A 24,591-nucleotide genomic window follows, 5' to 3' on the forward strand; every position below is an offset into this window, starting at 1 on the left:
ATTGTGGAGTTTAACACCGCTTTAAGTGTCTGCTATGTATTTTGGGGGAGCTTTGGAGGGGATCTGTGTGTGTGAAGAAGCCAGCAAGGAAATGTACCGTATTTATCGGCGTATAACACGCGCCGGCGTATAACACGCACCCCAATATTTGGAGAGAAATTTCAGGAAAAAAGCTTAAATTTAAAATAAACAGCTTTGAACTCAGAACATTTTTTTTTTTTTTTTTAAATCAAAAGGATATCTCACCAGTGCCCATGAATGCAGCCTCATCAGCAGTCCAACAATGCATCCTCATCAGCAGTGTCCATAATGCAGCCCACCAGCAGTGTATATGTATGCAGCCCACCAGCAGTGTCTATGTATGCAGCCCACCAGCAGTGTCCATGTATGCAGGCCACCAGAAGTGTCCATAATGCAGCCCACCAGCAGTGTCCATGTATGCAGCCCACCAGCAGTGTCCATAATGCAGCCCACCAGCAGTGTCCATGTATGCAGCCCACCAGCAGTGTCCATGTATGCAGCCCACCAGCAGTGTCCATAATGCAGCCCACCAGCAGTGTCCATGTATGCAGCCCACCAGCAGTGTCCATGTATGCAGCCCACCAGCAGTGTCCATGTATGCAGCCCACCAGCAGTGTCCATGTATGCAGCCCACCAGCAGTGTCCATAATGCAGCCCACCAGCAGTGTCCATGTATGCAGCCCACCAGCAGTGTCCATAATGCAGCCCACCAGCAGTGTCCATGCAGCCTCGCAAGCGCAATGCCCAAATATGCAGCCTCGCAAGCTCCATTGGAACTGACCATATTTGTTTTAAAAAAGGCCGGGAAGGAGCGCCGAGAGCAGAAGGGGCGGGCCGGGCCGAGAAGAAGGAAGGACTAGCTGTCTGTCATAAGAGCAGAAGGGGGCGGGCCGGGCCGAGGAGAAGGAAGAACGAGCGAGCGCTGTCATGGGAAGTCCCGCCTCCTCTGCCGAGATGTGTGACGTCTGTCATAGGCGGGACTTCCGATGACTGCGCTCGCTCGTTCTCCCTTCTCCTCGGCCCGGCCCGCCCCCTTCTGCTCTTATGACAGTTCGTCCTTCCTTCTCCTCGGCCCGGCCCGCCCCTTCTGCTCTCGGCAATGCTTCCTGGCCATTTTTTTTTTTTAAGATCGGCGTATAACACGCACTGCTGCTTTTTCCTCCATTTTTAGGAGGAAAAAGTGCGTGTTATTCGCCGATAAATACGGTAATTTGCTGGCAATTTGGAAAACATTTTTTCTTTGTGAATGTCTGTGCTGTAAGAAATCACTGCTCTCGGCCAAATGCAAATTTACTTTTTTTTTTTTTGCATTGGTACATGTTCTCAAGGGAAATGTTAAGCCCCATGCTCATGCTGTGTGTGTGGAAATGGTGTAAATTACTAATTATGCCATTGGAGGGTCATTCCCAGTCAAATTAACTCAAAACAAGGAATATGTGTAATGGGACTATGAATACCCCTCCAGTGGCCAAATATATACACATAACAAAATTAATTAAAAAAGGTTCACAAATCTTTATTCCATAAATTTAAAAACACTCCACATAAAAACATATACAATTTGTAATAGGATGCCAACCACTTGTTTTCCCAATAGGCAGGTAGAGAAGTTGTAACATGGAAGTCCTCAGAGATCATTAATTGTGGGTCAATGCGTTTCAAGGGATGACCCGCTTTATCAGGATCTCAGATCTCATATATAAAAATACAGTTGGTCACTGAAACTAAATTGAAAACAATTATACACATAAATTAGGTATAATATATATAATATGTCATAAAAGAAAATGACCTCACATTTTTAACAACAATGGGCCTCTATCCCTGAAAAAAAAGAAAAAGCGAGAGAGAAAAAACAAAAAAGAAACAAACCACACACAGGATATATACCTTCCAATGAGTAAGTTCAAATTCACTCAAATATGCATCCTCAGTTCACCACAGGGTGGAAGGGTCCATTCAAACAAATTATGCCGGCCCGTGGCAAGATCACCAACAAGGAGATATTGTGGACTGAAAAACAATAACAAGACAAGATACAATTGCCACTATTGGGATGAAAACAAAACATTATTCCCCTGCCGGACCCAAATCTATAAACTTATTTATATGGGCCTATTCCTAGTTAATATTTACTAAAAAAAATCAGTCAGGGGCTGTACATGTACCACCAGTCAATACGAAATAGAATAATGGAATAGGGACTATGGGCTAACCTCAATAAAAAGAGCACATCCTATATTTTATATGGATGATCCAGGCCCTAATGCCACCAACTAATATTCCAAAGGAATGCAGAAGGAAGTCACCGGTGACAAAAAATTAATACACATATCCATATACAAACCTATTATTCTACCATAATCAAAACTACTTCCAAAAGCATAAGGTACAATAATGGTTGTATGTCTATAAACTAACCAAATATTCAGAGAAAGGGCCCAGTATACAACACGGAAATGGTGTCCAAGCAACACATGACCCACCCCCCAAATATATGTATGCCAGTCACGAACTATTGGATTATTGAGCACAAAGCACCTGCACTTTGATTTAGATCCTCAAAAAGACTTTCTTGCCACTTTGATGGACTTCATGTTTGCACATTAAATTTGCACTATTGGTTATTTATTATTAATATCTGTCACCAATATAAGATATTCATATAATATTAATGGTGTTATGACTGCACAAGAATTTATATATATTTTTTATATTTCATAATTTATTTATATATATATTATATATACTCATTTATCGCATTAGGAAATCAGCAAGCGCTGTAGATAGTCTCCGCTTTGACTATTTTCTGACATCATACCTTTCCTATAGCTGCTGTTGTATGATCACATATAATTTTTGTAAAACACAATTTATTTGGAACACATTATTGTACCTAGGCGTGGGGTGATACACTTTATTTTAGTGTCATCTTTTTTTTTCCCATCTATAGAGTGCAATCAGAGCAGGGGGCAGCCATTTTGGTCTGATTTGATCATGGTTGTATTTGGCTGATGCAACAAAGCAAGGAGAGGGGTCTGCAGCTGAGGGAGAGCACTACAAAGTCTCAGTGAAGGGGGAACAGTAGTGTGGCCTGAGTTTGCTGAAGCTTTTTGATGCTGCACTACCAAGGAGAAGCGTACTGATCAGTGATTGTTTTGCTATCATACTCTGTGCAATACTACATGTGAGGGAACCTGGGTCCTGAGAGTCCACACAGGGAATCAGTGTTTCACTTGCTGAGCGCCAATCCGCTGACCACTGACCTTTGGGAGACAACAACTGGCTACTACTAAAGGGCACTAGCTTGTGAGGGAAGACCCTTTTGCAAACCCACATGGAAGTGCCTGGAGTTTGGAGAGTGCCTACTGTGGTGAGAGGCCTCTTGGCCACTGGCTTTTTATGTTTCCAGGTTCCATGAAATATTTCTGCTCCAGTGGGGTTGCCTTTAATGTACTTTATTTGGGAACAATCCAGTGCCCCTTTGGATTAAAAAGACTGTGCTGGAGAGTATTCATACCATTAGCAAGGAAGGAAAAAGAGACTGTCTCAATAGGATTGAAAGAGAGAGTTCACAGCAACTTCTATCCCTGTCTGACTTGAACTTGACTTTTACTGAATCAGAGCACATATCTAGAAACCCATAAGAGGGTTCCCTAGGTCTAATTAGGAATAGGGATGATCGAACGGTTCGGGTCCACCATCGGTTCGGCCCAAACATTGGTTGTTCGAGGTTCGGCCGAATTTAGAACTTTTTGCCCAAAAAGTTCAGAATTCAGCAACCAGAACCGCCCAAAATGCAATGCTTCAGGAAATGGGCTTTAAAAGCCAGTGATTGGACCAGAACCATTAGCAAAAGCCAATTGAGGGGGCAGGAGAATGCTAGGAATGTGATTGGAGTGACTAGGGGGTCCCTAGACCAATCATTAGTGAATACGCCCCCCAGTATATAAGATCGCCCCCGCCATATTCCCAGCATTGTTATACTGGACATGGAAGAGAGTGGAAGCAGTTCTGTTAATTTTACTTTAAAAGTGTCATTTAGCTATTTTTAGTGTGAGGAAAGGGATATCTAGTGTAGTTAGAGTGCTTCTTTACACTTGTGTTAGCTTCAAAAATTTAGTTTCTGTAGGGAAAGTGTTAAGTGTCAGGGGACCGTAGTGTAGTGTAGGGTTAACTGGCAGTGACTGCTATGGCATGGTGACAAAACCCTTCCATAGCAGGGTGACCGCTATAGAGAAATGATCATTTCTCTGAGTTGCTTCGGGACAGGATTATGGCTTCTCACCAGCAAGCATTTTTTATGCTGCAGGGGCTGCCACTGCCAGTGCTTTTTTGAGGACATGTTTGATGTCAGACATGACATCTGAACATGTGTATAGGGGGTATATATATAGACATATATGTCTGAATATATACCCCTAGACATATATAGGTGTGATAGTAGCAGAAATAAATGCTTGCGCTAATGAAATCATTTACAGTAATATATTTCTGCTACTATCACACCTATATATGTCTAGGGGTATATATTCAGACATATATGCCTATATATACCCCCTATACACATGTTCAGATGTTTTGCCTGCCTCAAAAGAACCCCAAAAAATGCCAAAAAAAACGCTAGCGTCAAAAAAAAATGCCCAGGTGTGTTTTTGCTGGCATTTTTTGGGGGGTTTTGGAGGCAGGCAAAACATCAGAACTTGTGCACAGTACCACTATACACAAGTTCAGATGTTTTTCCTAACTGCAAAGAACCCAAAAAAATGCCTTCTATTAAACCGGCAAGGTGTTACAGCAGAGAAGCCATATTCCTGTGCTTAAAGTTTTCTAATACAAACAATCTTTTTTTTTATGGTTCTGGACATGCTACAGAGCTGAAACTTCACATGTACACTTTTTAGACCCCCCAGATCTGAAATCCAAAGTAAAAATCAAAAAATCTTTTTTTTTTTTTTTTTTGTTTTTTAATTTTTCAATAATTGGCTTTTTTTTATCAAAAATGACAATTTTTAAGAACTTTGTTTGTGTGATTTTGTGTCTGGGGGGTCTAAAAGGTGTACCTGTGAAGTTGCAGCTCTGTAGCATGTCCAGAACCCCAAAAAAAAGGATCATGATAAGTGTAAAAGAGGGGTCCCACCATCCCTGCTCTACTGAAAAATTATCTTTTTTCTGGTTCTGGACATGCTACAGAGCTGAAACTTCACAGGTACACCTTTTAGACCCCCCAGACACTAAAACCAAAAAAAGTCATGCCTGCCTCCAAAAATGCCCGATAAATGCAAGAAAAAGCGCCGTAGAGAAGCCGTATTCCTGTTCTAATAAAAATTATAAGAGAATGCTAATTTTTGGGGGGTTCTGGACATGCTACAGAGCTGAAACTTCACATGTACACTTTTTAGACCCCCCAGATACTAAAAAAAGTAAAAATCAAAAAAATCTCTTTTTTTTTTTAAAATTTTTCAATAATTGGCTTTTTTATCAAAAATGACAATTTTTAAGAACTTTTTTTTGTGTGATTAATAGTTAATGGGGCATGACCCAGAACCCTAGGCACTTTTTAGGGGCATTTATTGGGTTTTGGGGCTTCAAAATGGTGTTTTTTGATTACCGAAGTTCGGGTCCCATTGATTTCAATGGGGTTCTGAAATTCGGGCCGATCTTTCGGGAAGTTCGGATGTTCTGGCCGAACCGAACTTTTCAAAAGTTCGATCATCCTTAATTAGAAACTAACATCATACAAATTAATCTACTGCCTGCTGGAACTGTTGTGATTTCTTCAAGGGCCCCAACTTTGCCGGCCAATTTTTTTTCTTTTTCTTTTAACTGTCACTGGCCAGTGGGATAAAATTTTCAGATATAGCAAGTTAGGACTATTTTTATATACTGCTGCTAGGTAAATTCAGTTCAGTAAGTTACTGTTAATCAGAATACTGCAGGTGTTTACCCATAACTCACAGAGTAACATTATTGTCTTATTGATTGTTAGTATGAGTACACTTGCTAATTATTTTTCCTTTTAGACTATGCTTGGCTCAATAAAAACAGTTATTGGTGCAACTAGGATGGCATAGATAGGGCTCAAAAGCAATATTCCCCATGCACACATTCATGGAAATGGCTATAATGATGCTGGGTGCTGTAATGACCACCGGCTGGAAACCACAGACAATCTGAATGAAGAAATGTCATCAGCACACTAAGGATTCTTCAGAGGGGTCTAAAGCTTTATTCACATAGTCACACGGTACACATACGGCAATGTTTCAGAGCCACGCAGGGCCCCTTCATCAGGCAGGTGACCTGACGAAGGGGCCCTGCGTGCCTCTGAATCGTTGCTGTATGTGTACCGTGTGACCATGTGACTAAAGCTTTGGACCCTTCTGAGGAATCCTTGGTGTGCTGATAACATTTCTTCTTATAGATGGGGCTCAGGTTCATAAAGTCTATAGGTTAAGAGAGCAGCTCTATAGCCACTTTCCGACCAGTCACGTGGACTGTACTGCGGCAAAGTGGCTCATTATCGTCTGGCGACGTAGACCTACGTCACCAGACATTCCCCCTCTCTCAGCGGAGCGCACGTGCCGCCGGAGGCTCGCTCCCACTGTATTCAGTTACAGCGGGAGTCGGGCCAGGGGAGGAGCGGCGGTGATCGCCACTGCTCTTCCCCGATCGTCGGGGATCTAGTGTGGAAATTCGCCCGCTTGTGTAAACAAAGCGGGCGGATCTCCTAAGTGACAGGCAGGGTCAGATTGCAGGTTTCAGCATAGCTGAACCTGTGATCTGTCCTTGTGTCACTCAGTCACCTCCCCCCACACACGTCAGTAAGCACCAGGCATACATTAACCCCTCCCTCTCCAATAAAAATTAACCCCTTCCCTGCCAGTGTCATTTTTACAGTAACAGTGCATATGTATAGCACTGATTACTGTAGTAATGTCACTGGTACCCCCAAAAGTGTCAAAAATGTCAGTCAAGGGTCCGATCTGTCCGCCGCAATGTCGCAGTCCCGCAAAAAAAATTGCAGATCGCCGCCATTACTCGTTAAAAAAAAATAAAACACCAAAAATGACAGAAATATTTCCCTTAGTTAGTAAACGCAATAACTTTTGCGCAAAATATGTAGCAGAAAACAAATTGGCCTAAAATGATAAACAAATTTGATTTTTACATTTTTTGGGGGGGAATTTCATATAAAAAATGTGAAAAATATTGATATTTTTTCAAAATTTTCACATTTTTTAATTAATATCGCAAAAAATAAAAAGCGCAGAGGTGATCAAATACCACCAAAAGAAAGCTCTGTTTGTGGGAAAAAAAGGACGTAAATTTCGTTTGGGTACGGCGTTGCATGACCGCACAATTGTGTTAAAGTCGCACAGTGCCGAATCGCAAAAAGTGGCCTGGACGTTAGACAGCAAAATCCTCCGGTGGTAAAGTGGATAGGGGTACAAGGAGAGAGACACAAGCACCTACTAAGTGTAGCAGTTCGGTCACTTTAATGGAGTTAAAAGACAACTGTTTTGTCAAGGAGGGTGTTGACAAACACAGCTTCCCTAAAACTTTCTGGAGTTCCACAACAAGTCATCATCAGGTCTGACAGTATGGGTTAATGAATCCATCCCAAGGACTTTCCAGGTAGCAGAGCGTTTTAAACGTCTCTGCCAAAGGGAAACCTTTTGCATTTATACCCTTGACACCCTGACACCTGGTGGCCCTAATGAGGAACTGAAGGTACCTCCTTTTAAAAACCTTTGTTGTGACCCCATCCTACATGCCACTTGATAACCTTTTTGTCAGGAAGTGCTGACAATCATTGGCACTCCTGATGGCCTGGACCCTGCTCTCCATCTCCCAATGGCCTTGGACTGAGATCTGTGTTGCCCCCCACAGCGTTATATGGTTTTATACTCTCATTGAGAGTAATATTCTTTTAACTCCATTAAATTAACCAAACTGCTACACTTAGTAGGCGCTTATATCTCTCTCTCTTTATGCTTGGCCCATTAAATTCTTTGAAAGGCCCCTGTCAGTTTTTCAGGCGGACCTGATCAGATGCTCCATGCATCCCTATTGGGGAAGTGGGTGTCAGCGGAGACATCTCTGTTGACACCCGCTCCTATCCGATTCTGATCCTGTCCTTGACATCCAGACGGAGAGAAACCCTATTTTCCATCCATCTGGAGGATCAGATCGGATTGGATCAGATGAGAACGGACAGGCTACATATATAACCTTAAAATTAAACATTTAACTAGTTGAGTGATGCTGTTATTTGAAATATTCAAATAGATCATACATAATTTTGAGTGTTGGTTAAGTCAGCTCTTGCTCTTTGTTTCTGCGGTTTAGTGTCAAGTTCATATCCATGAAAAATAAATCATCACATCTGGACCCAATTAGATATTTTCACACATTCTGTCTAGGATTCTGGCAAAAGGTTTTTGCTAGAAGTACTCAGGGTGAAGGCAGCAGTTCCCAGATGGTTATATTTTTCTCATCTTCCAAATACTAAAAGGAAAATAGTAAAACTAATTTAGGAAAAAAAAAGCACAAAGAAAAATCCCGTATTTAGTTGCTTACTAGAATAAATGATTGTGCTGAGCCTGAATTGGAAAGAATCAGTAAATGACTACACTGTATATTTCAGTGTGGGTGGAGTAGCCTTGTATTTCTGATAACCTTATTGTTTAACACCTGATCATGCTATTGGAATTCTTTTGTTTAGCATCTGTAACTCAGATTCCTAATCACCTCTTTATTCCTTAGACATGGATACCCAATGTTTGTTTGTGCGTTGTAGGTCACTAATTGATATCTGGAATTTAGCAACCCTCTTTTTTTGGTATAGTTATCATCTTGTACAGCAAGCGTCCCCAACCCCTGGGCCCCCGGATTGGTGCTGGCCATGGCCCGTTGAAGGCAGGGCCATGCAGTGGGTGTTGGGCAGGAAAGAAAGCAAGCAAGGCTTATATTTGCAGGGCACTTGCATTCACCCCTTGTCAGGTCGACGGCTATATTTTCCTAATTTTCTTGTCTTTCCTTGTGTTTCATTTGGATTACCACTCCTCTCTTTGTTTTGTTTCTTCCTTTTTTTTTTTTCTTCCCTATGTCTCCCTAGTCCCTGCCCAGTAAGGCACATTCCCTTCCCCTCCTCCCATTGTCATTCGTCCTTATTGTTTCACTGGTCTCTGTGCCAAGGCCATGCCCTGCTTCCTGCCTCAATCACTATTCCGCGGCCACCTCTCTGATCCACTGGCTTGTTATATGTAAGTTCAATCTCTGTCCCGCCTTCTTTTCTGCCCATGTTCTTCCCCTCTGTCAGTAAAGGACTCTTAATAATCTTCATTGGACAGGAAGCTTACAATGCTGGCTGACTCCACCTGATATTCTGGGCTCCACATCTGGATAAGCATCTGGTGGTTTTGATATGCGTTGTAGTCCTACAACAGGTAACAATTGGGCTACACCTCCCCAAAGCTTCCCCCCTCATTCACAATATGGTACGTGAATGCTGTACTGATTAGTAGGAGTAGTAGTCCGAAACTAAAACAAAATCATCTGGGTTCCCCATAGCTCTCACACCTTCTGTCCTCCAAGCCACAACTTCTTAATGTAATGAGTGGATCTCAGCAGTTGCATAAAACCCAAGTGATCAACATTCCTGAAAGTGTCAATTTCCTGAAGATTTGGAGGAAGATTTCTATTGAATGGGGTGGCAGGGTGGGTAATGGGAAAAGTCAGTATTCGCTTATTTTGCAGCAATTCTTCTTTGCTACAATGTTTATTAATGACAGAGTTGCTTTTAACTATTAATAGTGGGGGATTACAGGCACCTGGTGTTGCCTTCCAGCACCCATGATAACCTATGGATCGATCACAGAAGAGCCTTGGATGTTCAGGTTACACACAAGTTAAAGCCGAACGCCTGATTAAAGTGTGGTTAAATTTTAACTAGTTTATCAATTTCCACATAAAAATTTAATTATTTCTAGCCTACTCCTATAAATCGGAACACCCTGTGTTTGACATCAACATTGCTTGTAGACAGCAGGGTACCATGGAATATGTAGTTCTTAGAAATCTAAAGTAAACCAAATGAATGAGTGGAGGAGAAACTACAAAGCATGCATATAATCTAGGAGTTGCCTCCCTACAAAGAAATGGCCAGCAGATAGGTAGGACTCACAACATGATAGGAGATTTTGAATTGTCAAAAATTAATATTGAACAATGAAGGGAAGTGATTTTAGGGCACTGGTTGTACAGCATTGTGGGAACCAGTGGGAGCAAGCAATGAGGTAATTATTACTACACATGTTTTCATCCCCTCCACCCCTAGATATAACAAGCATTTAACTCTTGCAGTGTGTGTGTGTGTGGTTGAGTGTAAGGGTAATTTTTTCACTTTACTTGGAGTTTAACCACTTAAGCCCCAGAAGATTTTAACGGACAATTGTGCGGTCGTGCGAAGCTGTACCCAAATGAAATTGACGTCCTTTTTTTCCCACAAACAGAGCTTTCTTTTGGTGGTATTTGATCACCTGTGTGATTTTTTGATCATGCGCTATAAACAAAAAAAGAGAGACAATTTTGCAAAAATAACAATATTTTTCACATTATTTTATATGAAATTCCCCCCAAAAAAATTTAAAAATCAAAATTTTTTAACATTTTAGGCCAATTTTTTTTTTACCATATGTTTGGTAAAAAAAATCGCAAAAAGCGTATTTTGATTGGTTTACGCAAAAGTTATTGCATTTACTAACTAAGGGAAAGATTTTTGTCATTTTTATTGTTTTTTTTTTTTAACGAGTAATGGCGGCGATCTGCGATTTTTTTTTTAGCGGGACTGCATAGAATGTGTCGGCAGATAAGAACCATTTGGCCCATCTAGTCTGCCCAATATATCTGAATCCTATGAATAGTCCCTGGCCCTATCTTATATGAAGGATAGCCTTATGCCTATCCCATGCATGCTTAAACTCCTTCACTGTATTTGCAGCTACCACTTCTGCAGGAAGGTTATTCCATGCATCCACTACTCTCTCAGTAAAGTAATACTTCCTCATATTACTTTTAAACCTTTGCCCCTCTAATTTAAAACTGTGTCCTCTTGTGGTAGTTTTTCTTCTTTTAAATATGCTCTCCTCCTTTACCGAGTTGATTCCCTTTATGTATTTAAAAGTTTCTATCATATCCCCTCTGTCTCTTATTTCTTCCAAGCTATACATGTTAAGGTCCTTTAACCTTTCCTGGTAAGTTTTTTTCCTGCAATCCATGTACTAGTTTAGTAGCTCTTCTCTGAACTCTCTCTAGAGTATCTATATCCTTCTGGAGATATGGCCTCCAGTACTGCGCACAATACTCCAAGTGAGGTCTCACCAGTGTTCTGTACAGCGGCATAAGCACTTCTCTCTTTCTACTGCTTATACCTCTCCCTATACATCCAAGCATTCTGCTGGCATTTCGTGCTGCTCTTTTACATTGTCTTCCCACCTTTAAGTCTTCTGAAATAATTACTCCTAAATCCCTTTCCTCAGATACTGAGGTCAGGACTGTGTCAAATATTCTATATTCTGCCTTTGGGTTTTTACGCCCCAGGTGCATTATCTTGCACTTATCCACATTAAATTTCAGTTGCCAGAGTTCTGACCATTCTTCTAGTTTTCCTAAATCCTTTTCCATTTGGCGTTTCCCTCCAGGAACATCAACCCTGTTACATATCTTTGTGTCATCAGCAAAAAGACAAACCTTACCATCGAGGCCTTTTGCAATATCACTTATGAAGATATTAAACAAAATTGGTCCCAGTACAGATCCCTGAGATACCCCACTGGTAACATGACCTTGTTCTGAATGTTCTGAATGTTCTCCATTGACTACAACCCTCTGTTGTCTGTCACTCAGCCACTGCCTAATCCACTCAAAAATATGGGAGTCCATGCTCAATGACTGCAGTTTATTGATAAGTCTTCTATGTGGGACAGTGTCAAAAGCCTTACTAAAATCTAGATATGCAATGTCTACTGCACCTCCACCGTCTATTATTTTAGTCACCCAGTCAAAAAAATCTATAAGATTTGTTTGACATGATCTCCCTGAAGTAAACCCATGTTGTTTTTCATCTTGCAATCCATGGGATTTAAGATGTTCCACAATCCTATCCTTTAATAGGGTTTCCATTAATTTGCCTACTATTGATGTCAGACTCACTGGTCTATAGTTGCTCGATTCCTCCCTACTACCTTTCTTGTAAATGGGCACGACATTTGCCAATTTCCAATCTTCCGGGACGACTCCTGTTACTAATGATTGGTTAAATAAATCTGTTAATGGTTTTGCCAGCTCACCACTAAGCTCTTTTAATAATTTTGGGTGTATCTCATCAGGACCCTGTGACTTATTTGTCTTCACTTCAGACAGCAATCTTAGAACGTCTTCCTCTGTAAAGACACATGCATCAAACGATTCATTAGTCATCCTTTCAAGTGGAGGTCCTTCTCCTTCTTTTTCTTCTGTAAAAACTGAACAGAAGTATTCATTAAGGCAGTCGGCTAGCCCTTTATTCCCTTCTACATACCTTCCGTCCTTTGTTTTTAATTTAGTTATTCCTTGTTTTAATTTCCTTTTTTCATTTATATATCTGAAGAATGTCTTATCCCCCTTTTTCATAGACTGAGCTAGTTTTTCTTCTGCCTGCGCTTTAGAAGTTCTTATAACTTGCTTGGCCTCTTTCTGCCTAATCTTGTAGATTTCCTTATCTTCATTGCTCTGGGTTTTTTTATAATTACAAAATGCTAGCTTTTTATTTTTAATGATTTGGGTCACTTCTGCTGAGTACCACAGTGGTCTCTTCCTTTTTTTGCTTTTACTGACAAGTCTAATGCAATTTTCTGTTGCCTTCAATAATGCACCTTTTAAGTAGTCCCATTTCTCCTGGACTCCATGTAATCCGTTCCAGTCTGATAAGGACTCATTTATGACTAATTTCATTTTTGAAAATTCTGTTTTTCTAAAATCTAAAACTTTTGTTTTGGTGTGGTGTGACTCTTTCACAGTTCTTATATTAAACCACACTGACTGGTGATCACTAGATGCCAAGGTTTCGCCTACAATGACATCATATACCGAATCCCCATTTGTGAATACCAAATCCAAAATGGCCTCCCTCCGGGTTGGCTCCTCAACCACTTGTTGCAGAGACAACCCCAGTAGGGAATTTAGAATTTCTGTACTCCTGGTAGAACTTGCTTTTTTGGTTTTCCAGTTTATATCTGGAAGATTGAAATCTCCCATAATGATAACTTCTCCTTTCATTGTCATTTTAGCTATTTCTTCAACTAGTAAATCATCTAGTTCTTTAACTTGACCAGGTGGTCTATATATCACACCTACACGAGTTACTGCATGATTAGCAAACTGCAACGTAACCCAAACTGACTCTATGTTGGCCTCACCAACTTGTATTAGGTTAGATTTAATGCTATCTTTCACATACAGGGCCACTCCTCCTCCTTTCTTGCCTTCTCTGTCTCTTCTGTATAAAGAGTACCCTGGTATGGTTATGTCCCAGTCATTTCTTTCATTAAACCATGTCTCCGTAACAGCCACTAAATCTACATTCTCAGATGCCATTATTGACCCAAGTTCATTGATTTTTTTACCTAAACTGCGAGCATTTGTAGACAGGACTCTGAGCTTATCATTTCTTAACCTCTGTGCTTCTGACCTGTTCTGGCATTGTTTCGGGGGGCAATTGGACTCTTGTATTTCCACTCTATTGCCCCCCCTTCCTAGTTTAAATACTCTTTCGCAAATTCTTGGAGTTGTTCACTAAGTACATTTGTTCCTTTGAGAGAAAGATGCAAACCATCTTTCTCTTACGTCCTCCGACAGTCGCCGCCTCTTCATATTCGTCACATATGGGGTATTAGACTTTGCTCCGAAGGAGTAGCTAGGCAACAGAATATGTTAACATTAAAGCTTTTAACATATCCCACCCTCAAGGGGTGGTCCCCTCAGTCAATACCCTCCTACTTCCTGCAACCATATCTCAGTTTCAATGTCTAGCTTGTCAGGAGTGGCTGGCTCTCTCTGTGCTGGGGCTTTGTGCCCCAGACTCTTTCTTCTTTTTTGATTTTTTGTTTGAGTTTTCTCTCTACCTTTACTTAGCTGTTCTTTTTGTCAGCATTAGTTAGTTCTTCGGATGAAGAGGATCATGCGGGCTGGGTCTCGGGCTGATCCCCCTGGTCGCAGGTCGTGGGTCAGTGGCTTCCCAGCCTGCCATCGAGCGTTCAGCCAGGTAACGCTCCTGGCACAGTGAACGACCCATCCCTGTTCGGTGCAGGGATGATTGGTGAGGTGGCTACCTCTCTGGACGCTGTGCGGTTTCTTAACCCCAATTCTGTGCGTCTTGTATGCTACTCTCCCTGCCTCATGTGCAGCGGCTTGTTCGCCTGTGCGGGTCCCCCACGCCATTGTGAGGTAAGTGTATCTATGTGGGGACCTGTCTGTCTGGGGGGGTGTCAGTCTGGGACTGTGTAACCTGCCTCTGTTCTCACTGTTTGTCTCCCTATCACTCGGCTGCATGCTGTGGGCTGCAAGGGGGGGGGGGAGCTGTGTGACACTGTGTGTGTCAGCCTTGTCAGTGTGAGAAGCTGTGTGCTGTGGGGCATGTTTTGTGGCATGTTTGGGCACTATACAGCGATCGCTGCGGCGATCTAACATGTTTTTTTATACATGGATAACATGTGTGCATTACTGTACTGTGGAGCGGCGGTTTCGGCGCCAAACGGCGCCATTTTGCCTACACTCGCTCCGGCCGCATGTTCTACATGCATGGCGGCCATTTTCTTGTAGCCTCCCATAGGCTTTAATAGAGCGCCCTGGCCGCCTCATTTCCTCTTCTCCAGGATACACTGATCGAGGCAGCAGCAGCGGCGAGGGTCTCCTCAGGTTATATTCTTCTTATCCATTGCCTGTGTCAGTTTTATTGTCCCTGTGGGGGTCTCATTGTGCTTGTGTGTGGTGCGGTGGGCTGCGCTCGCCGCGCTTGTTAAAGGGGCAGTTAACCCTTTATTATCCGGCAATTGGGGCAATGGATTCTCAGGAGGGCAAATTTCCTACCGCCTTGGTGGAAAGCCAGGGGACCGCTGTTTCCCCCCCAGGGGGGGATTTAGCCACTATTGTGGCTGGCCTTGCTGCTCAGGTGCAGATGCTGGTGGCTGCTCAATCTACTAAGAGACCCAGAGTTTCTCTTTCCTCTGATTCTGAGGGTGAAGGTGATGGGGCTGTTATGGCGGGGGCCTCCTTATCGGGGTCCCGCTCCTCCCTGGATCTAGTGGGGTCCGAGGTGGAGGCTGAAGTTGAAGGGGTTGATAATTCTCCCCCTGGCTCGCCTGAAGAGCTTGCAATCATGGATGAATTGATTGCTTCCATAAAACAAACGCTGCGTTTGCAGGATGAAGTGTGTCCCCCCGCTGCCTTGGCGGCTTATGGGACGCAGAGAAAACGCAGGACGCCGCAGGTTTTTCCCTGCAATGATGATTTTCAGCGCGCTGTTAAGGAACAATGGCGCAATCTACGCAAACCTTTTGCGGTACCAAGTAGGTTCAAGCTGCGTTATCCTTTCTCGCCTTCCACTGATGAAAGGTGGTGTGTGCCACCTCCAGTGGATCACGCAATTGCGGTTTTAAACAAATCCACTGCGATTCCTGCAGAGGATTCCCCTGTGTTCCGTGATGTCACGGATAGGAGATTGGAGTCTCTTGCCCGTCATACTTATTCTGTTACGGGTTCTATGCTTAAGGCTCTGTTTGCCTCTCTCATGGCAGCCCAGGCTGTCGCAAGTTGGACGCAGATGCTTAGGCGCGTCCTAGTGGCCGATTCGGTCTCGCCGGCGACCCTGGATATGGTGGATCAAATCCACCAGGGTGTCATGTATCTGTGTGATGCGGACTTGGACTTGGTCCCGTTGGCTGCACGTGTGCACAGCGTGGCGGTGTTGTCTCGCCGCCTGGTTTGGTTGAAATGTTGGTCGGTGGACCAATCTTCACGTAAGACCTTAGCCAATCTGCCTTATGATGGGTCTCGCCTTTTTGGGGAGTCCTTGGATGTGTTGATTAAGGGGATCACCGGAGGTAAGAGCACTCTCTTGCCCCATTTCCCCAAGGCTAAGGGGGCTTCTGGGAAGAAGCATGCTAATTTTCGGCCCCCTCAGGGGTCCTTTCGTGCCTTTCGGTCGCACTACAAGGGCAAACCGTTCAAAAGTCAAGGCTCTCAGAAGAAGCCCTGGTCTGGGAAACAGAAGTCCGGTCAATCCGGATCCGCAGCCCATAACAGTGCGGCCTGAAAGGGCGCCCTCACCCAGTTTTGGGGTGGGGGGACGCTTGCTCGGTTTTCTTCAACCCTGGTTGGCCCGCGTGCGGGACAGATGGGTTCAGGAGATCGTTCGATCTGGTTACAAGATCGAGTTTCTCTCTCGGCCGGAGAGCAGATTTTTTCCCTCAAATCTTCAACTGTCTCCAGAGCGTTTACGGGACCTGCACCTGGCGGTGCGGGACCTGAGGGCTCAGGGAGTGGTGGTTCCGGTGCCTCATCGGGACAGATTTCGGGGGTTTTATTCCAATCTGTTCACCGTGCCCAGGAAGGAGGGCAAGGTTCGTCCAATTCTGGACTTGAAGGCTCTGAACCGCTCTGTGCGGGTTCGCAAGTTCCGCATGGAATCCCTGCGGTCGGTGGTGGCTGCCCTGGTTCCGGGGGAATTCATGGCCTCCATCGATTTGAAGGATGCGTATCTTCACATCCCCATTTTCGAGGGTCACCAGAGGTACCTTCGATTCGCCATTGCGGAGGATCACTACCAGTTCGTGGCATTGCCTTTTGGTCTCGCCTCGGCTCCGCGGGTCTTCACCAAGGTGCTTGCACCGGTTCTGGCATTATTGAGGGCCCAGGGCATTTCTGTCCTGGGGTATCTGGACGACATTCTGGTTCGGCCTACGACCAGCCAGGGTCTGGAGAAGGACCTGTCTGTCACGATGCAAACTCTGCAGGAGTTTGGTTGGACGATAAATTTTCCAAAGTCGACACTGAGTCCGTCGGTTCGTCTTCCCTACCTGGGAATGATCCTGGACTCGGTGCAGGCGAAGGTCTTCCTGCCGGAAGACAAGCTCAGAACTCTTCAGGAGGAAGTCAGGTCCCTCAGGGACGTTCCGCACTCGTCTCTGCGGACATGCATGAGATGTCTGGGATTGATGGTCTCGGCCTTCGAGGCGATTCCCTTCGCCCAGTTTCACACGCGGGGTCTCCAAGCGGAGATCCTGTCCATGTGGGACGGGCGACCTCAATCTCTGGATCATCAAATCTCGTTGAGTCATCGCACCAGAAGAGACCTTCTGTGGTGGCTCCAGTCCCCGACGGTGTCCGGGGGCAAGTCGTTTCGTCCTATCTCGTGGACGGTGATCACCACGGATGCCAGCCTGTCGGGCTGGGGTGGTGTTCTGGGCGTTCTGTCCGCCCAGGGGACTTGGTCGGAGGGGGAGTCCTCCCTTCCGATCAACGTTCTGGAATTGCGTGCGATAAATCTCTGTCTTCATCGCTGGACGGACCGGCTGCAGGGCTGCCCGGTTCGGGTGCAGACGGACAATGCCACGGCGGTGGCCTACATCAACCACCAAGGGGGAACCAGGAGTGCCTGAGCGGCTCGGGAAGTGGCCGACATTCTGTCTTGGGCCGAGACTCATGTCCCGGCGATAACGGCGGTTCACATTCCAGGGGTGGAGAACTGGCAGGCGGACTATCTGAGTCGCCAGACCCTGGATCAGGGGGAATGGTCTCTCCACCCAGCTGTCTTCCAGATGTTGTGCGCGAAGTGGGGTCTTCCAGATGTGGACCTGTTCGCGTCTCGTCTCAACAACAAGGTGAGAAGGTTCGTGGCAAGGACGCGCGACCCTCGGGCAGACGAGTCGGACGCGTTAGTGGCCCCGTGGCATCAGTACAAGCTGATGTACGCGTTTCCACCGATTCAGTTGCTGTCCAGGTTCCTTCGCAGGTTACACTCGGAACGCAGCACGGTGATTCTTGTGGCACCGGACTGGCCGCGCCGGTCCTGGTACGCAGACCTCGTGAATCTGGCGGTCGACGCCCCGTGGCGTCTGCCTCTTCGAGACGATCTCCTGTCTCAAGGGCCGATATACCATCCTGCTTTACAGTCGCTGGCTTTGACGGCCTGGCTGTTGAGACCGAGGTCCTGAAGGAGAAGGGTCTCTCCCCAGAGGTCGTTCATACCTTGATCAATGCGAGGAAGTCTTCCTCGGGGAAGGTTTACTACCGTACTTGGAAGGCCTATTTTGCCTGGTGTGAGTCCAGGGGGTTTTCACCCTGCACGTACTCGGTTTCCCGAGTGCTGTCCTTCCTTCAAACAGGTGTCGATCAGCGTTTGGCGCTGGCTACGATAAAGGGTCAGGTGTCTGCGCTGGCCGTTCTGTTTCAACGTCCCGTGGTTTCCAACTCCTTGGTTGGCACTTTTGTTCAGGGAGTGCGGCATCTGGTTCCTCCTAGGAGGGATCCTCTGCCCCCTTGGGACTTGAATCTCGTTCTATTTGTGTTACAACGTGCTCCTTTTGAACAGATCAGGGAGATCTCATTGTCTATGTTGTCCAAAAAGGTCGCCTTTTTGGTTGCGATCACTTTGGCTCGCAGAGTGTCGGAGCTGGCGGCTTTGTCCTGCAAGTCTCCGTATCTGGTTGTTCATTTGGATAAGGTGGTCTTGCGACCTAATCCTTCTTTTCTTCCGAAGCGAGTTTCGGAATTCCATCTTAATGAAGATATTGTCTTGCCTTCGCTGTGCGCGAAGCCTAAACATCCAAAGGAGGTGAGACTACATTCTTTGGATGTTGTTCGGGCGATAAGGGTTTACCTTAAATCGACTGAGTCCTTGCAAAAGACGGACTCCTTGTTTGTTCTTCCAGAGGGTCCTCGGAAGGGCATGGCGGCGTCGGCCTCTACCATCGCCAAATAGATCAGGCAGACCATTGAACAGGCGTATGCCTTGCAGGGGATGGTTCCCCCTGTGCCTGTGAAGGCACACTCTACTAGATCTCTGAGTACGTCTTGGGCCTGTCGTCATGGGGCTTCTGTAGCCCAGGTGTGTAAGGCGGCGACCTGGTCGACCGTACACACTTTCACAAAATTCTACAAAGTAGATGTTCAGGCATCGGCGGATGCTTCTTTTGGCCGCAAGGTTCTTAGTGCGGCAATTCCCTAGGGTCCCTTGTTGGGGACCTCTGGCGGTTGGGATAAGTTTTTTATCCCCTGGTTCTTTGTCTTTTCCTGGGTTGTTGCTCCTGTTGAGCAATTATTTTTCCTGTAGCCCAGCTGGTTTCCTTCCTTTGGTAATGTTCCTTTCTTTGATGCGGAGACTGCGTTGCCTTTCGGCGCGGATGCGTTTCCCACCCCTCATGTTTGCACTGCTTTGGGACGTCCCCATATGTGACGAATATGAAGAGGCAGCGACTGTCGGAGGACGTAAGAGAAAACTGAATTTTTGTAAAATCTTACCTGTAAAATTCCTTTCTCTGAGTCCTCCGACAGTCGCCGCCCCGCCCCTCTTTTGGGGTTTGGTTGTATACTCTACTGCTATTCCACTGAAACTGAGATATGGTTGCAGGAAGTAGGAGGGTATTGACTGAGGGGACCACCCCTTGAGGGTGGGATATGTTAAAAGCTTTAATGTTAACATATTCTGTTGCCTAGCTACTCCTTCGGAGCAAAGTCTAATACCCCATATGTGACGAATATGAAGAGGCGGCGACTGTCGGAGGACTCAGAGAAAGGAATTTTACAGGTAAGATTTTACAAAAATTCTGTTTTTTTGTACAGTTCCTTTCTATTCCAAGTAGAGCTATCATGAGAAACAAAGCCAAATCCTTGCTCTTGACACCATTTACTAAGCCATATGTTGAACTCCTTTATGCGCCTCTGCCTATCATTCTGAACATTATGCACAGGCAGAACTTCAGAAAATGAAATGGTGGATGCAAAATCCTGTACGTCATTACCAAGTGTGATAAAAGATTTTTTCACCTCTGACACTTCATTGCAAGCCAGGTCATTTGTCCCTAGATGGACAAGAACATCCACGTCCCCTTCCTGCTTTGCTTGCTTAACAATATTAATAATACGTCTTCTATCTCGTCTAGCAGTAGCACCAGGGAGACATCTCACAAAACCATTTTCTTTAAGCTCCACATTTCTTATGATTGAATCACCCAGCAACAGCTGCTTCCTTTGAGACTTCACTTTATCTTTTTTGTCCTTGGCTGCAGTCTTGCATACATTAGACATAGGAGTCGATGGCTTGAGTCCATATCCATGTTGTCCTTACATTCTGAGAGTGCTGCAAATGAATTATGGAGAACCACCGACTGTGGGACATGTCTTCTTCTATCCACCACTCTAAGTCTTCCAGAACCTACAGTAACCCATCTGCCATTTCTGGGGGTCCTCTGTGGCAGTGGCATTGCAGCAGTCCCAGCTGGAGTTTGTTTAACAGATAATTTAAATATCTCTGATTTCAAAAATGCAATTTCCTGCTGCAGTAAGGAGAATTGCCTACAGATCTGACAGCATCCGAATCTCCAAAGAGTGGAACATGAAATAAATGCACAACAATTCCTGCACTGAACCAAGTCTGCCATTTTAAAGAGGAGAAAGAGAAAAAAAAATTGTAAATTTAAGTCAAACAAATCTTACCTTTTTTTTTTTTTTGCGACATTGCGGCGGACAGATCGGACCCTTGACTGACATTTTTGACACTTTTGGGGGTACCAGTGACATTACTACAGTAATCAGTGCTATACATATGCATTGTTACTGTAAAAATGACACTGGCAGTGAAGGGGTTAACTTTATGTGAGAGGGAGGGGTTAAGTGTGTCCCTAGGGGCGTGATTCTAACTGTGATTGGATGTGGCTGTGTGTAACAGCAGAGATCTACGGTCCTACATAGCAGGACCGTATGATCTGTGCTGTTACACAGGGGAGAATGACAGGCGGCTTTGTTTACACTAGCCGCCTGCCTTTCTCCCGCTGTACCGGAGGATCGCGAGTGACCGGCGGACATCGGGTCCGCCGCTCACTCGCGCGGGGGGGTCTGTGAGCGAGCGGGAGCTTGCCTCCGGTGGCGCGCGCTCGCTCCCTAGAGCATCACAGGCTAGTGACGTACCCATACGTCACTTTGCCTGTGAGGGGCTGACTGCCGCCGTATATAGTTGGGCGGCAGTCGGCAAGTGGTTAACTTTAGGATTTGGCTTCAGCACATAAATGCCAGAGCCTCATAAGGCAGTATATGCTCACTCTTTTTACAAGCTGGTGAGACCTTCAGCATTCCATTTATCAGATATCATAGTAACCTCTAAGCCACATTACAGTCTGTCTTTCTCTTTCCCAAATAGTTGTGGCTGGTCTGTCGTGAACATGAGACCCAGCGAGGGCAGGCTTTTCAGGTTGTACCTATGCCTAATCACTGCTTCTTTACTTCATTTCCAATGGATGACATTTTAGTTTCTTTTGACCCTCCTTGCAATAATCTTAATGGGTATTCTATATATAAAAAAAAAACCTCAGCTCTTGATTTTGCCACTTTTGATCTGTACCTAATACAGACCGTACATTTCGCTGACTGCTGTACTTCTGGTTAAGACAAATTTTAACAACATGAATAGACCAAAAAAAAAAAAAAAACTTTCAGAAATTACCTGATTAAATCATAGCTATAAAAGGGTCTTTTCCTTTTACTTGTTATTGCAAAATAAATCAAATGTATTTCCCGACACACTTACCAGTAGCAAAAAAAATAGTTAACAAAAAAAAAATACACCATCTAACAATTTGCAATTAAAAACAAAGGTTTTAGTCACACAACATTTTCAAATACATGTGGCGGCTTCCACATATACAGTCTATACAGTATATACACCCTGGGGTGCCTGGAGGTTTCTTCAGGGGTGCCTTGGCAAAATAACTAAAAAGGTCCCCACAATTGTATACAAGCTGGTGTGTGAATAAAGCTGCCTTTTAATTACACAAATCCACAGGGTTTCATTGGGCACCATTATAACCTTCTTGAGGACACCTTAGCTGAGTGATGGAGAAAAATTGAGGGGTAAGAGAAACATTGGAATACTAGTCAGTACCAGTTTGCAAAAGTGTATTTGCTTTGGAAGAATAAATCACCTTTAATGCTGGGTGTCCTACGTGTGTGAATACTGATTTGTTATGCAAAACTTTTAGAATAATTTTTACATTTTAGACTGGGGTGCCTCAAGACTGTCTATAATTTTTAAAGGGTGCCTCGAGTCTGTCCATAATTTTTTAAGGGTGCCTTGACTGCATAAAGATTGAGATATCCTGCTCTAAAGGCTTGCTATAAATTGGGGCACTTAGCATTTTAGTTTTCCTTTTACTGTGTTAGTCATTGATTAATGTAAAATAAATGTTTAAATGCCCATGCACACTATGGGGTCTATTTATTAAAAAAAAAAAAAAAAAAAAACTGCCCAGTGAAAGTGGATGTACATTTGTTCTGTGTGAATGGGGCAAAACATAAAATATTATTAACCACTTGTCGACCACCCTATAGCAGTTTTACTGCTACAGGGTGGCCACGCTGCACAGGATCACATATATACACCGTGATTCTGTACTTTATGTGATCCTGCACTTCTGGGTATCGGGCGCAGGTGTGCACCGCCAGCGGCTCACTGACCTGATTTCCACCGGCACCCACTGATCATTTGGCACACTGTTACAAAACACTGGCTAAGCACACAGTTAACCCTTTGATCGCTCCTGATGTTTAACCCTTTCCCAGCCAATGTCATAAGTACAGTGACAGTGCATATTTTTAGCACTGATCATTGTATTAGTGTCACTGGTCCCCAAAAAGTGTCATAAGTGTCAGTGTACTGACTGTTCACTGCATAGTTGCAGTCCCGCTATAAGTTGCTGATCACCACCATTAGTAAAATGAATAAATAAATAAAAATATCCCATAGTTTGTAGACACTATAACTTTTGCGTAAACCAACCAATATACGCTTATTGGGATTTTTTTTAACCAAAAATATGTAGCAGAATACATATTGGCCTAAATTGATTGATATTGTTTTTTATTCAAAATTGTCAGTCTTTTTTTGTTTAAGGCGCAAAAAATAAAAACCGCAGTGGTGATTATATACCACCAGGGCTTTTTTTCAGCGGGAACGCGGGGGGAACCCAGTTCCGGCACCTCTAGCACTACATGTATGTAATAACAAGGGTTGCTGGGATTTGCTGGAGGATCTATTGATGGCAGCTGCTGGGGGATTTATTGTTGCTGGAAGGGGTTGGGGGGTCTGTTGTTGCTGGTGGGGGGATCTATTGTTGCTGGGAGATCCACTGTTGAGTTGTTGCTGGCTGCTGAAGGGCCTATTGATGTTGGCTGCTAGGAGATATGTATATTTTTGGTAGGAGGGTCTATTGTTGCTGAAGTGGATCTATTGTTTTAGTGGGGGCGTCTGTTGTTGCTAGGGGATCTATTGTTGGTGATGGGGTCTGTAATTGCTGTAGGTATCTATTTTACTGCTTTTCCTGATATAATTAATTTTTAATTCCATACAAATTACTTGGCACCAAAAAAAAAATAATTGATACTTGGTTTTCTCTAAAAGGGTCGGTACTGGGAGGTGGCTAGGGAGTGGTACCAAGGGGCGTGCTCAAAGGTGTGTAGGGGGCGGAGATAAGGGGTGATCGGAAGAGGGGGGGTACCTGCACCTATTCTCTGAGAAAAAAAGCCCTGTATACCACCATAAGAAAGCTCTAATTGTGGGGAAAAAAGGACATACATTTAGTTTGTATACGGTGTCGCACAACTGCACAATGTTCAGTTAAAGCAAGGCAGTGCTGTATCACAAAAAAATAGCCTGGTCATGAAGGGAGGTAAAACCTCCGGAGGGCAAGTGGTTATACGTACTTAGCTGTCAGTTTGCACAATTCTTTACACATATACAGTATATTGTACATTCACACCAGTCCTTGCCCTCAAAGAGCTAACTCACATACAGTACACATACTAGTGCCAATTTAGTCAGGAGCATGAGCATGTCTGTGGAGTGTGGGATGAAACCCACACAGGCAGATAATGTAAACTCCAGGCAGATAGTGGCATGGTTGGGATTTGAACAAATGAATAGTTCTGCTAGGCAAAAGTGCTGACCACTGTGCTGCCCATGGGATTTTATGGGGTTTTTTTTCCTGTGTTCAATGTTTTCCCTTGATTTAAACCAGAAAATACAGCATTTGGCCACTAGATGGTGCTAAGTGTAATAGGCATTTGCTATTTTTTTGGGTCTATTCTCAGAGAATAAAAGTAAGTGCACTTTCACCGCGCGAACTGCTATGCATTTGTTTTTTTAAATAGACCCCTTTGTATTGCATTAACACACATTTGTTAAGGTGCATATATAGCCAAAACTTTTTTTTTTGGAGTATTGGATTATAACAGAGCTTAAAGGGTAACTCCACTTTAGTG

The sequence above is a fragment of the Pelophylax lessonae genome, assembly GCF_965119305.1.
Source record: "Pelophylax lessonae genome assembly, chromosome: 8".
NCBI lineage: Eukaryota > Metazoa > Chordata > Amphibia > Anura > Ranidae > Pelophylax > Pelophylax lessonae.